Source organism: Panulirus ornatus, chromosome 37 (genome assembly GCF_036320965.1).
Source record: "Panulirus ornatus isolate Po-2019 chromosome 37, ASM3632096v1, whole genome shotgun sequence".
NCBI lineage: Eukaryota > Metazoa > Arthropoda > Malacostraca > Decapoda > Palinuridae > Panulirus > Panulirus ornatus.
The window spans coordinates 29798330-29809827 of NC_092260.1; the positions used below are offsets into that span (position 1 = coordinate 29798330).

Genomic DNA, 11498 nt, shown 5'->3' on the forward strand with positions numbered 1-11498 from the left:
CATGATTCAGCTGAAGTGGCAGGCACTCACAGTTGCTGCTTGCAGGGCAATAACTGGTGGCTGAACCAAGCCTCTCACCAGGTCATCATCAGTTTCAAACACGTCATCATTAGTGCCAGGTATGTCATCATCTGTGCTCGGAAGTGTCATCACCAATAAGGCCAGACCACCTCGCTTGGACCTTGGGTTTGTGTGGCCTGTGTATCTATGTAACATCCCAGACACAGAGCCAGACACCAACCTGACCAGCTCATCACGTCTGGGATGGATGGCCCTTGCAAGGCATCAGGAAGCTTTAACAAACCCACAATCATTATAACTCCGGAATTCCGTCCCCGCTAATTGAAGTGGGATCAGAGCCATTACCAACTTGTTTACAGCAGCTCTTTAATGACGGCGTGATTACGCATCGAGCCAATCACAGGGTCGTTACGGAGTGGTTATAGTCTCGTTATTTCCGACTTAATTCTAATAGATTACGAGGATCGTGGTGGTTAACTGGAACTTCCAGGGATTCTGTATTCTGGTAAACGAGTGGACAACCCAGTTGGTGCCGTGGGCAACAGCTGACCTGATATACAAGGGCAAACTTGCATATGGTGATATAGATTTTCGTATGACCGAGTAGGATAGCTACAATATCAGCTCTCATCATGAGTACGATTGCTCTAACAACTCTCATATTGTCTTGTAAGAGAAAACAGAATTCATTACAATCAGGTGATGGATCAGGGGAGGGAGTCCGTCCGCTAGATACATAGATGGTACATAGCTGTCTTTGCCAAACTATATCTAGGTCGTCCCAGGGGGTCAGGCAAACCGTCTAGGTCGTCCCAAGGCCTGGAAGGCTGTATAGGTTGTCCTAGGGGAGCTAGGCAAACAAAGTTTGGATCGTGATTGAAGTCCTGGCAGACGTCAAGGCTGACCCATGATGGTTCCTTATGGTCTGGCAGATCATTGGTCTCTGCTTTTCTAGCCAACATATGGCTGGTGTTTGGTGGTTCCTGTTGATCTAGCAGGCACATAGCTGCTCCCGAGCGGTTCCTTATAGTATACAGATGTCTACACATCCTGGTGCGCTGCAGGGCAGATGATTGATGCTGAATGGTTCGTGCTGGTATGGCACACGTATGGCTCGGTTTGTACCTTGATGTCTTATGAAGAATTTTGTGGCTGGCCTTTGGCAGCCTGGCTACCGAGAGCTCCAAGAATGTAGTGAGGGCGGGAGGTCACTGGCCGAAATAAAGGAATTACCAACGAATGAGCCACATCATTTGAACACTGCGCCCCAGGCTCCTATTTATCGACCAGCCCCTAAGAGAGGATGAACACCTAAGTTGGGTGTAGGCCGACTATCACACCATGGATTCGAACGTCTTCGGGTCCAATACTGGGCATGCTAATGCTGACTTATGGTCAGTAACACTAACAATTACACCACGTGTGTGTGTGTGTGTGTGTGTGTGTGTGTGTGTGTGTGTGTGTGTGTGTGTACACATGGAAACGTGGAATTTTAACTTGTCCTCTCCACTCGAGTGTCACATGCCATCATGGACCTACATCATACGAGAAGGACCAACATGTCTGCATTATCGTCTGTTGACGAGCGAGGCAACTTGATCCACTGCTGAAAAAACAAGCAGGAAACCTGAAGCTATTGACGGTACCAGACGGAGTCATGGTGAGCGTGGACCACCAGGTGACGGCACCAGACGGGGAGTCATGGTGAGCGTGGACCACCAGGTGACGGTGGGCAGGACTTGCCGTCTTCACAGAAAAACATTTCTGGCATTTGTCTGGTTCCCACATATCTTCTCGGAGGCGATATAAAGGCTATTACTTCGCTTCCATGAATTAGTTCCGTCTATTTCTACTTGCTTAACTTACAGTTATATCTCTACTGCTGCACAATATGGTATATACATACATACATACATACACACACACACATATAATATATATATATATATATATATATATATATATATATATATATATATGGAAAGCATACAATCGTTTCTCGGAATCCACACATTATGTGTAGGTATTCGACCAGCGACGGAGACAAGATACACACACCTGACGACCCTAAGACTCAGCTGCTTACATGCAAATATTGGTGACAGGTAATGCATGCCGAAGCTGCTCTTATGACTTGCAACTCTCCACATTACTGTCTGATGATGACGGTACACAAGGATGATGCTACAGCAGCTAAGGCAATAGTATGCACAGCAGCGGCCGGGCACCTTGATTGTAGTATAGTATGTATAATGTATAAAAAGTATGCATTGGTATAGTATGTAAAGTGTGGTGTAATATGTGTGCTAGTGTAATATGTATGATGTAGTGTGCTTCTTATAATGTAGTATGTATATGTAGTGTGCTAATGTAGAGTGCATGATGTGCTGTGGTGTGTTAATGCAGGGTAGCATGTATGATGCAGTGCTGTATGTATGTATGTATGATGTGCAGTTACAATCTTAGCATTCGTTAAATATTTCTCACATGTATACACAGCCTCCAGAAACAACACACAAACCTGGAACAGCTATAACTGTCTGTCTCACTCCGACGCGAGTCTCATACACCAGGTTGGCAAAAGTGGGCCAAGGGCACTTTGAGGCACTACATGGGATCAAGCGGTGCGCCTCCTCCACCATTCCTGGGATTACTGGGTCTCGCGACCCGTGCACAGGGTGGCAGATGAAGAGGCCATTTTGGAATGATGCATCTCGAAGCTATATGCAAATTCCCGGCATAATTCACCGCCCGACGCGACAACCAGCCACTGGCGTAATATATTCATAGGTTTTAGAGACAACCCCACATGGGGGATCCTGTGTAGATTCTGAACTTACAGGAGAAGGAGGAGGGGACAGCGAGAGGTTTTAAAAGGACCCGAGTCATTACCCAGGCGGCCGTACACAGATACTGGAAGATCTGAGGATGCAAGTTCAAGCTTCCAGCCACAGCAGATCAACATTGACATCCAACACACTACCAGGAGTAACATCCAGTATCTAGAAACATGAAGGAACGTTCACCTGTTTTGGATCTACTCAGGCACTAAGAAGTGTAGTGTAGGTGTTCTAGTGCCTCCATCACTATTTCAGATTATGTATCTTGAGGCAGGTGGGCTGTGAAGAGCCTCCCTTCTCCCTGGGCTGAGCGGATCAGGTAACCTCCTCAAGGATCACTTCCCTCCACTACAGAGAGTTCTGAATAGCAAGATTGTGATGTGCACCTCATGAAAGCCTGATACAACATCTGAGATGGCGTTAAGTGTGATAAGGTAAACAAGGCAATCAATCTACGTGACATAACAAAAGGGGTGATCACTTTACCTGGGTTCCCCGGTCGGTCCGTCTGCCTTGTCTCTTGTCTCTCTCTCATTACTGTGAAGGGAGAAAGAAATCTTTAATAATTGATACATCCACGTACTTCAATGGAACATCAATAAACTTCATTGTGACATCTACACACTTTGATGAGAAATCCACACAATTTCTAAAACTAATGTATTTTCCTCAGAAGTCTTCGGCACAAGGCACGATATTGTACGTTTCTGATGTACGCGTTATTAAGATGTTATGAGGTTGTTATGGGGTGAAAGGAATTAGGTCTTTAAAGGATTAGCCAACACAAGCTGGTTGTATATTCGTAAATTGTTAGCAAAACACTTTTGTCAATATTGAAACACTGGTCAATAACAAAACGAAGCAAATGAATCTTGAAACAGGAAAATGTTCAGAAATAGTCCAATATAAAGTACACTGAAGATAGAAATACGGCAAACAAAAGCTAGATAATATTCGGGAAGAAGAAAAGATATTCATATATTTACAAAGAGGTACTAAGACCTCGTGATCTCAGGACATGGTCTTCACTATACAAAAGTGGGGTTCCTAACAACGAACCTGTCATACAAAACATATATTACTTAACTCTTCATCTAACTTGACCACATGAAGATCTGTCTCGAGCAGTACAAGATGTAACAAATCATCAAGACCACCAGAGTCCCACACCGTCTCTCCGCACCGGACGCACGATCACTCCCCATCCAACCACCAGTCAACACTGACCCTGGTCGCTGCACCACCACCACAACAAACCATCCTCACATCCAGTACGACGGCCACCTCCTCAGTTACCATGCAGTCATTAACAAATACTTCTACACTATGATGACGATGATGCAAAATACATTTATAGATGAAAGACAATGCTAAGGAAATATACATAATACAAAAGGTTTACATAACTTAGTTCAACAGTGTTTTTCGTGATTATTCGGTTGGTATATATGATATGAACAAGCGACGTGCAATTACGAGGTGATTTGCCAGAACTATTAGCTCGTAGCAAAACACTCACACACATACAATATATATATATATATATATATATATATATATATATATATATATATATATATATATATATATATATATACATATATAATGTCTGTACATGTTTTCCACCCGTCACTAATCTTCCACTAACTACTCTCTCTATGGCCCCGCTATTCATCGTTCTTCTATCCACCACTCCACTATCCACTGCTCTCCTAACCACCTCTCCACCACCGCTCTGGTCATCACCACTCCACTATCCACTGCTCTCCTAACCACCTCCCCACCACCGCTCTGGTCATCACCGCTCCACTATCCACTGCTCTCCTAACCACCTCCCCACCACCGCTCTGGTCATCACCGCTCCACTATCCACTGCTCTCCTAACCACCTCCCCACCACCGCTCTGGTCATCACCGCTCCACTATCCTTGACAGTTTGCGGTGGACGATACTCAGGTGTCGGCCACTCAGAAGCAACTTAAGCCGAATGTTGTGACTGCGTCATCCACTCACTTCAGTCCAATCAGATTACTGTAGCTCATCCGTGTTTACCTGATCATAATCCGCTTATACAGTTTGTCATATCACACGGGTCTATCATAGCGCATGAACCACTCGATCCAATTACGTTACACCAGTCATACTGCTTAAGTATAGAGGAGTTAACGTAGGTTTCACTGTATGGTGATATGTATCTCATCTTCATGATAGCCATAATTATGATATTAATATAATAATGGTACACATGAAGTAATGTAATTCAACGACAGTTCAACAATTTCAGCTGAAATGTTCCACATTTTATACAGACTAATCAGTGAAGACAGGCCTAGATACTATGAAGAATTATCAAAACAAGAACAATTCACATGATGGTTAGCGACGCATAACACTCGGTATGAGTAATACAAATTTGTATAATAAGTTTACATTAGGAGATAATGTTGTATAATGTTTGCATCAGGATATGTCAACTACGTATGTAAGAACATTTGGTTTGTATGTTGAAAACCAGGTTATCACACCCAACGGTCGTCCTGTCGTGGTCAAGGGTCGTGAGGTCGTGTTGGAAGGTCGTGCCGTCGTCGTCAATGGTAGTACCGTCGTGCCCAAGGGTCGTTGTGTTGTGTTGACTGAGTTAAGTACGTACGTTGACACTAGCAAGATAAGTCTGAAGAAAGACTGCATGTTGAGGCTCTGTGGTGGTGGTGGCGGTGGTGGCGGCGGAGGAAACTATGAAAAAACTTACGGTTTTCTTTGAAATAGATCTAGTAAACATTTCTCTTGCGAAATTGGAATCTTAATTATTCTTGACCATATGCTCATCGTAGTTCATTCTCAGATGTGTTCATGTGGGGAGAGAGAGAGAGAGAGAGAGAGAGAGAGAGAGAGAGAGAGAGAGAGAGAGAGAGAGAGAGAGAGAGAGAGAGAGAGAAGGGAGCCACGCTCTGTGTTGGCCTCAACCCACTATGCCTCACACCACAATGAACATAGCAGTCTTGAGCGTACCTTACTGTGTAGACTTTTGTTCATGCTATTTATGGTCAATGTTTTCGCGGTGCAAGCTATACTAATATATTAATGATAATAATCATCTCTGAGCCTTTTTCAGTTTTGGTTAAGATAAATCAGTAATGTATGTAGATTACTGAGCGCACGTCCACACACCCACCGTTCCCGAAATGTAGAGTAGCAGTCGTCCACGTCAAGACACAGCGTTACATCACTGGAATATACCCACTTGTATTCACGGCTGTACCCACGTATACTCACAGCTGTGCCCACGTATATTCACGGCCTGTACCCTACGTATACTCACAGCCGTGCCCACGTATATTCACGGCTGTACCCACGTATACTCACAGCCGTGCCCACGTATATTCACGGCCTGTACCCACGTATACTCACGGCCGTCCCCACATATATTCACGGCTGTACCCACGTATATTCACGGGCGTACCCACGTAGATTCACGACTGCACTTCTGTTCAAATGCGACAGCCAGAAACATGACCTGGCGGCCGATATGCTGCAGAAAAGGGGAAAAAGCCAGCGTCTCCCGGGTGGAGACACTTTACCGACAGCAACACAGTCATACGATCGCAAACGTCCACGAGTTTACAGGATTCTCGTTTCAAAAGTCGGCAACCACGTACTGTCTTCCTAAATTCTAAGAGCTTGATTATGGCTAAAATTTTGTCTTGCTTGAACATCCAGAATTTATCAGAGCGGCAAACAACGCGAAATTTTTTAAAAAGTTAGATGAACAAAACGGCAATACTGTTGAAGGTGAGAGCAGGCCCGACAGGGCCCAGCCAGGGGTCTGACGCTAACATTAATGTTTGCGGTAATTAAAAGGTAAAGTGTAGGTGTGTGAGTGTAGCACCGGCGGCTGGTTATTGTCCCATTGTTCCTGGAATTGAGACTATTTCTCTTATATTGTGTTTCACGTTGGACCAGGACGGGGCTCCTGGGGGGCGATTCAGTTTACATGAGGCCAAAGGCATCCCCTCCAGTGCTAACGAGTTCTTACAGTGATGGTTTTTCTGTTTCTTGACAATAACGAAGAATCACGGTATCAGAACAAACTTGGGTGAAGGTTTGGTCGTGAATAACGTCACAAAGTAAGTCCTTCGCCAGGTGAGGGATGTGTCAGGAGACTAAAATTGTTGAAAAGAAATGCACGAATGGTTCCAACAACGACCAAGTTAATGCCAGCAGCGTGTTAGTAAACCCAAGGTATGTGTTCTTCTTCCCTGGTGTCACAAGGTTCCTCGCGGGTACTGTGCTGCATAGCTGAAGTGGCAAGGCCCTTCATGATCGGTGTTAGAGGTGAAGTGGCAGGGTCCTTAATGGTGTGAGTTTTAGGTGAAATGGCAAAAGTTCCTCTAGGAAAAAGGGCCGTGGAATGTTTAGAATGTTTATCATGGGTCGTCTATAGTGGAGGTGCGGTCACATGTACGTAGGTTACTATGTCTATACAGGGTAGGTGAGGCGGCGAGTGTGCGACGCTTGGGGTGTGTATGGACGCTCAGCTACGTTGTCTTCTATTTACATTTATTGATAAACTGTGGCTGGGTCAGTCCTCTAGGCTCTCCTGATCACAACCCGGCAGCTGCCACCAACCAAACACACTGGTCTTCAACCACCTAAATTTCAATTCAGCCAAAGTAAGCCCAAGAGAGACCAAGGAGGTATTTAATCTAGGGGGATAGGGGAGAAAGAATACTGCCCACGTATTCCCTGCGTGTAGTAGAAGGCGACTAAAAGGGGAGGGAGCGGGTGGCTGGAAATCCTCCCCTCTCGTTTTTTTTTTAATTTTCCAAAAGAGGGAACAGAGAAGGGGGCCAGGTGAGGATATTCCCTCTAAGGCCCAGTCCTCTGTTCTTAACGCTACCTCGCTAATGCGGGAAATGGCGAATAGTATGAAAGAAAAAGAAAGAAAGAAATGAACTCGAGCATATTGGGCTTCATTTACAGAACACTACATCAATTGTTATAGGAAAAATCAACAACAGATGCAGCAGATATATATAACAACAGCTGCAGTACGTGCATATAACAACAGTTGCAACAGGACCAAACACCAGCAGCTGCAATAGGATCATATATCAACAGGTACCACAAGGAATTACATCAACAGCTGTAACAAGGAAATATAACAACAGCAGCAACGAGGATAACAACAGTTGCAACAAGACTGTATACTCACAGTTGCATCAGAAGCATATAACATTACCTGCGACAGCAAAATATAGCAACTATTGCATCAGAAATGTATAGCAATAGGTGCAACTGGAGCTATGACCACCACTATAACTGGAGCATATGACAAACATTACAAGAGGAGCATATTACGGCCAGATCTTGCTATGCTCAGGGGTTAGCTTGGTAATCTAATGTTGTATTCCGGATTATGTAAATTTCTTTCAGAGCCAACAATAAATTTGCATTCCCTGCACGCACTGGCTTAGAATGCAAAAATAGACCTTGCTATACCTAGAACTGAGTTGGGTACCTGGTGTGCAGTGGAGAGAGAGAGAGAGAGAGAGAGAGAGAGAGAGAGAGAGAGAGAGAGAGAGAGAGAGAGAGAGAGAGAGAGAGAGAAAAGAGAGTGTAGTCGGCGTGGATTTCAACATGTGCGTAAAAAATGATGAATGAAACAGACTTCAATACATGTGACTAGATGAATGAAATGCTCAAAGAAGTAAACTTGAAAGTGAAAGAAAAGATAGATAAGGTAAATATGGATATCATAGGAACAACTAAATGAATGAATCATCTGAAGATTTAAGACCTGGTTGATATTTACATCTGTATTAACTTTCTGAATCGAATAACTCTCTGCTAATATTTCTCTTTCCTGTGCTCTGTTTCTTAACATCTCCTGTTTATGTTATAAGCTTGAACCCCTAACACCATGTGCACTCCGCTCTTTTTCCTGTTAAAACCTGTGTCGTATTCTGTCTGCACCCACACCATGCAAGTCCTGCTCTAACTGACCAGTATCGATCGACCCAGACACGGACTGTGCACGTCCGAGTAGTTGAGCTGATCCCTCGAACACGATCGTATGACCCATGATTGTGGTGGCTTGGTCGTGGTCTAGCCACTATACCCAAAGGTCGTATAGCAGGTTCAGAACACTGAGTTCGACTGGCGAGGACGACATGCCAGGAGTGGCAGGCACCTGCGTAGACAAGTTCACCCAGTTCCTTGTGCTTAACCAATGACCTGCTTCCAGTACTTTGGAAGTAACGAGACATATGGCTAAGATGTCTGTATTGACCGGTGCAGTACCAGTACTCTCTCTCTAGTCCGGCAGTGGTTCACCCAATACCAGTACTCATTCCCCAGTCTGGCGGTGGTTAACCCAGTACCTGTGCTGTCCCATCGCCGTCAACCATTCTTTTGGCTCACTTTATCCACCAGTCTTCCTCTCTTGGAAATCTTCGCCTCCCTTGGGTCCCTTGCACCACCATCACGACCTGCCAACCCTCAGCCATCACGACCTGTCAACACCTTACCTTACTCCCACACCCTCAGCTCTCACACGAGGGACTGTGCAGTCCTCCACCACCTTCTCAGCCGTGTATTCCTCCGCGTGTCTCGGTGGACGCGTCAAGACCTCCTCGTCTGCCTCTAGTGCTGCAACCTTGCCTGGTCGTTAATGGCTGCCTCAGAGGACTTCTTCCTCAGTCTGTGCAACACGTCTGCGGGAAGTAAAGACAGACTATGAAGCGGTTCTGTTGCAAGATGTTTCTATATTCCTAAGCTTCAAAGAAGAATTTTAATTGCAGGAGCGAGACATTTGTGCATGGGGAAGATATGTTTCATAGCTGTGTTATCTTGACGCTAACTGATACTGAAAATCGTCTACAATAGATGCGTAGTTACGAAAATTCTCATATGAAACATTTGTTTCTTAGAGATGATTACTCAGTTACAACCAATGATAATCCATTACTCACACCCTCCTACACCTGAGCCAAGTATCATTCACTCTCTCTCATCTCATCACTCAGTTGGTCGTCTTTTGTCTTAGAATTATATATTCATCAACTCTCTCCCCGTTCCCAAGGGATGGATCAAGGGCACATAGCTTTGCACACCTGTTGTCGGAGCTGGTCCTGCTCACCCGAGGGTCTCCCAACCCCCAGCCCAGCAGGCTGGCAGAAGAGCGGCCCGCTACCGCTGGCAGGTTGAGCATGAGGGGTACGCAATAAATCAGTCGGTGATTCCGGCATAAATCAAATCTGCATAAGTTTACTTACCCACACATGGACTACCTTACCCGCCAACACTACAGAACCCAGCCTGGCGACCTTCACTCATAGCCTTAACCTGGCCACACTACGGAGCTGCCAGCGATCTGCCCTGGACATTGCCGTGCTTGCTTCCGTGGCTACTGTCGGTTTTTTGTTCTAAGCTTCGTCTTCTGCCATGTCAACTGCCGTGTGTGGCTGATTTTATTGTCTCGCCTCTCTCTTAAGCACTCAAACGGATGGACGCAGGTCGCGAGGTATGGTAAACGTTGCCTCACGTTCTTCTCATTCAGTCACACATCAGTTTTTGCTGATGAACTAATGTAATGCATACAACCACAACTTTGTATAGCCAGAGTTCCTGGTGGTCCACTCCCAGTGTCCGGTCCATACATACACACAGCTAACGGTACTGATGACCAGCATCAGTTTCCTCGTCAAGACACCTTCACTGTGACAAGTTCAGTAAGAATTATCATCATCATCTTGATAATAAGTTGTTTGCTGGATAAAGTGTCTGCCAGCTTAACAACTTGGCGACATGACCTACAGACTTACCTCAGCTAAGCTCATTAACGATCCCTCTCATGATCGATCCATCCCTCAGCAGTGTGTTATACTGCTCATCTCTGACTGATTTGTAGCGTATTGCTAGTCATCTACTCCGTGCAATACACTAGTCCCTCCAGAGCCTTGTCATGAAGCGTGGAAAGGTGCAACAGCTGCAACTAAGGTACTGACGTCTGCCACCAGATGAAGCAGCGTCTGCTGCATATGATGGACTTGTTCATCGTTAAACTAAACTTGTCATTAAACACTTGTGTTGGTTCAATATGAAAATGAACATACATGTAAATACTTCGCTTTGTCTGGTAATTCTAATGTTCTCTTAAATATCTAGTTTTCTATTTGTGAGATATACTGAAGTGAATATAATATATATCCATTGTTATATATCATTATATATCAATATATATCATTACATATCATCATATAGTTATCTCTTATGCGTTGGTCGGGTATATATTACCAGCAGTTCAAATTATACACGAATTACATTAATGTATTTAATATGCTGTGGGAAAAATAGGACAGTTTATTTTTTCGTTAATTTGATATGCGCGTTGGGGAAGTAATCATATATATGGAGGTTAATTAACTGTGTGGAATTCCAATGAAACTTAATTAGTTACACGCTACTCATTACATAACCATATCAATCATATTCTACATACGTCACTCATTACCCATCCACGACACTCATTACCCACCCTCCTCACTCATTCCCCAACTACCTCTCTCATTACCCGCCTTCCTTACTCATTACTCACCCTCGTCACATACCCCGCCCTCATCACTCACTACCCACCGTC

At 44.6% G+C, this 11498-nt stretch overlaps 1 long non-coding RNA gene across 1 annotated transcript in view; it reads right to left on the reverse strand.

The window, feature by feature from the left end:
* The window catches only part of LOC139760734 (uncharacterized), a 55344-nt gene extending 51275 nt beyond the window's left edge, over positions 1-4069 (reverse strand). The window contains exons 1-2 of the long non-coding RNA XR_011715397.1: positions 3949-4069; positions 3348-3398 (exon numbers count right to left, since the gene is read on the reverse strand). This is a non-coding gene — a long non-coding RNA (uncharacterized lncRNA). The remainder of the gene's footprint in view (positions 1-3347; positions 3399-3948) is intronic.
* Between the last annotated feature and the right edge of the window lie 7429 nt (positions 4070-11498).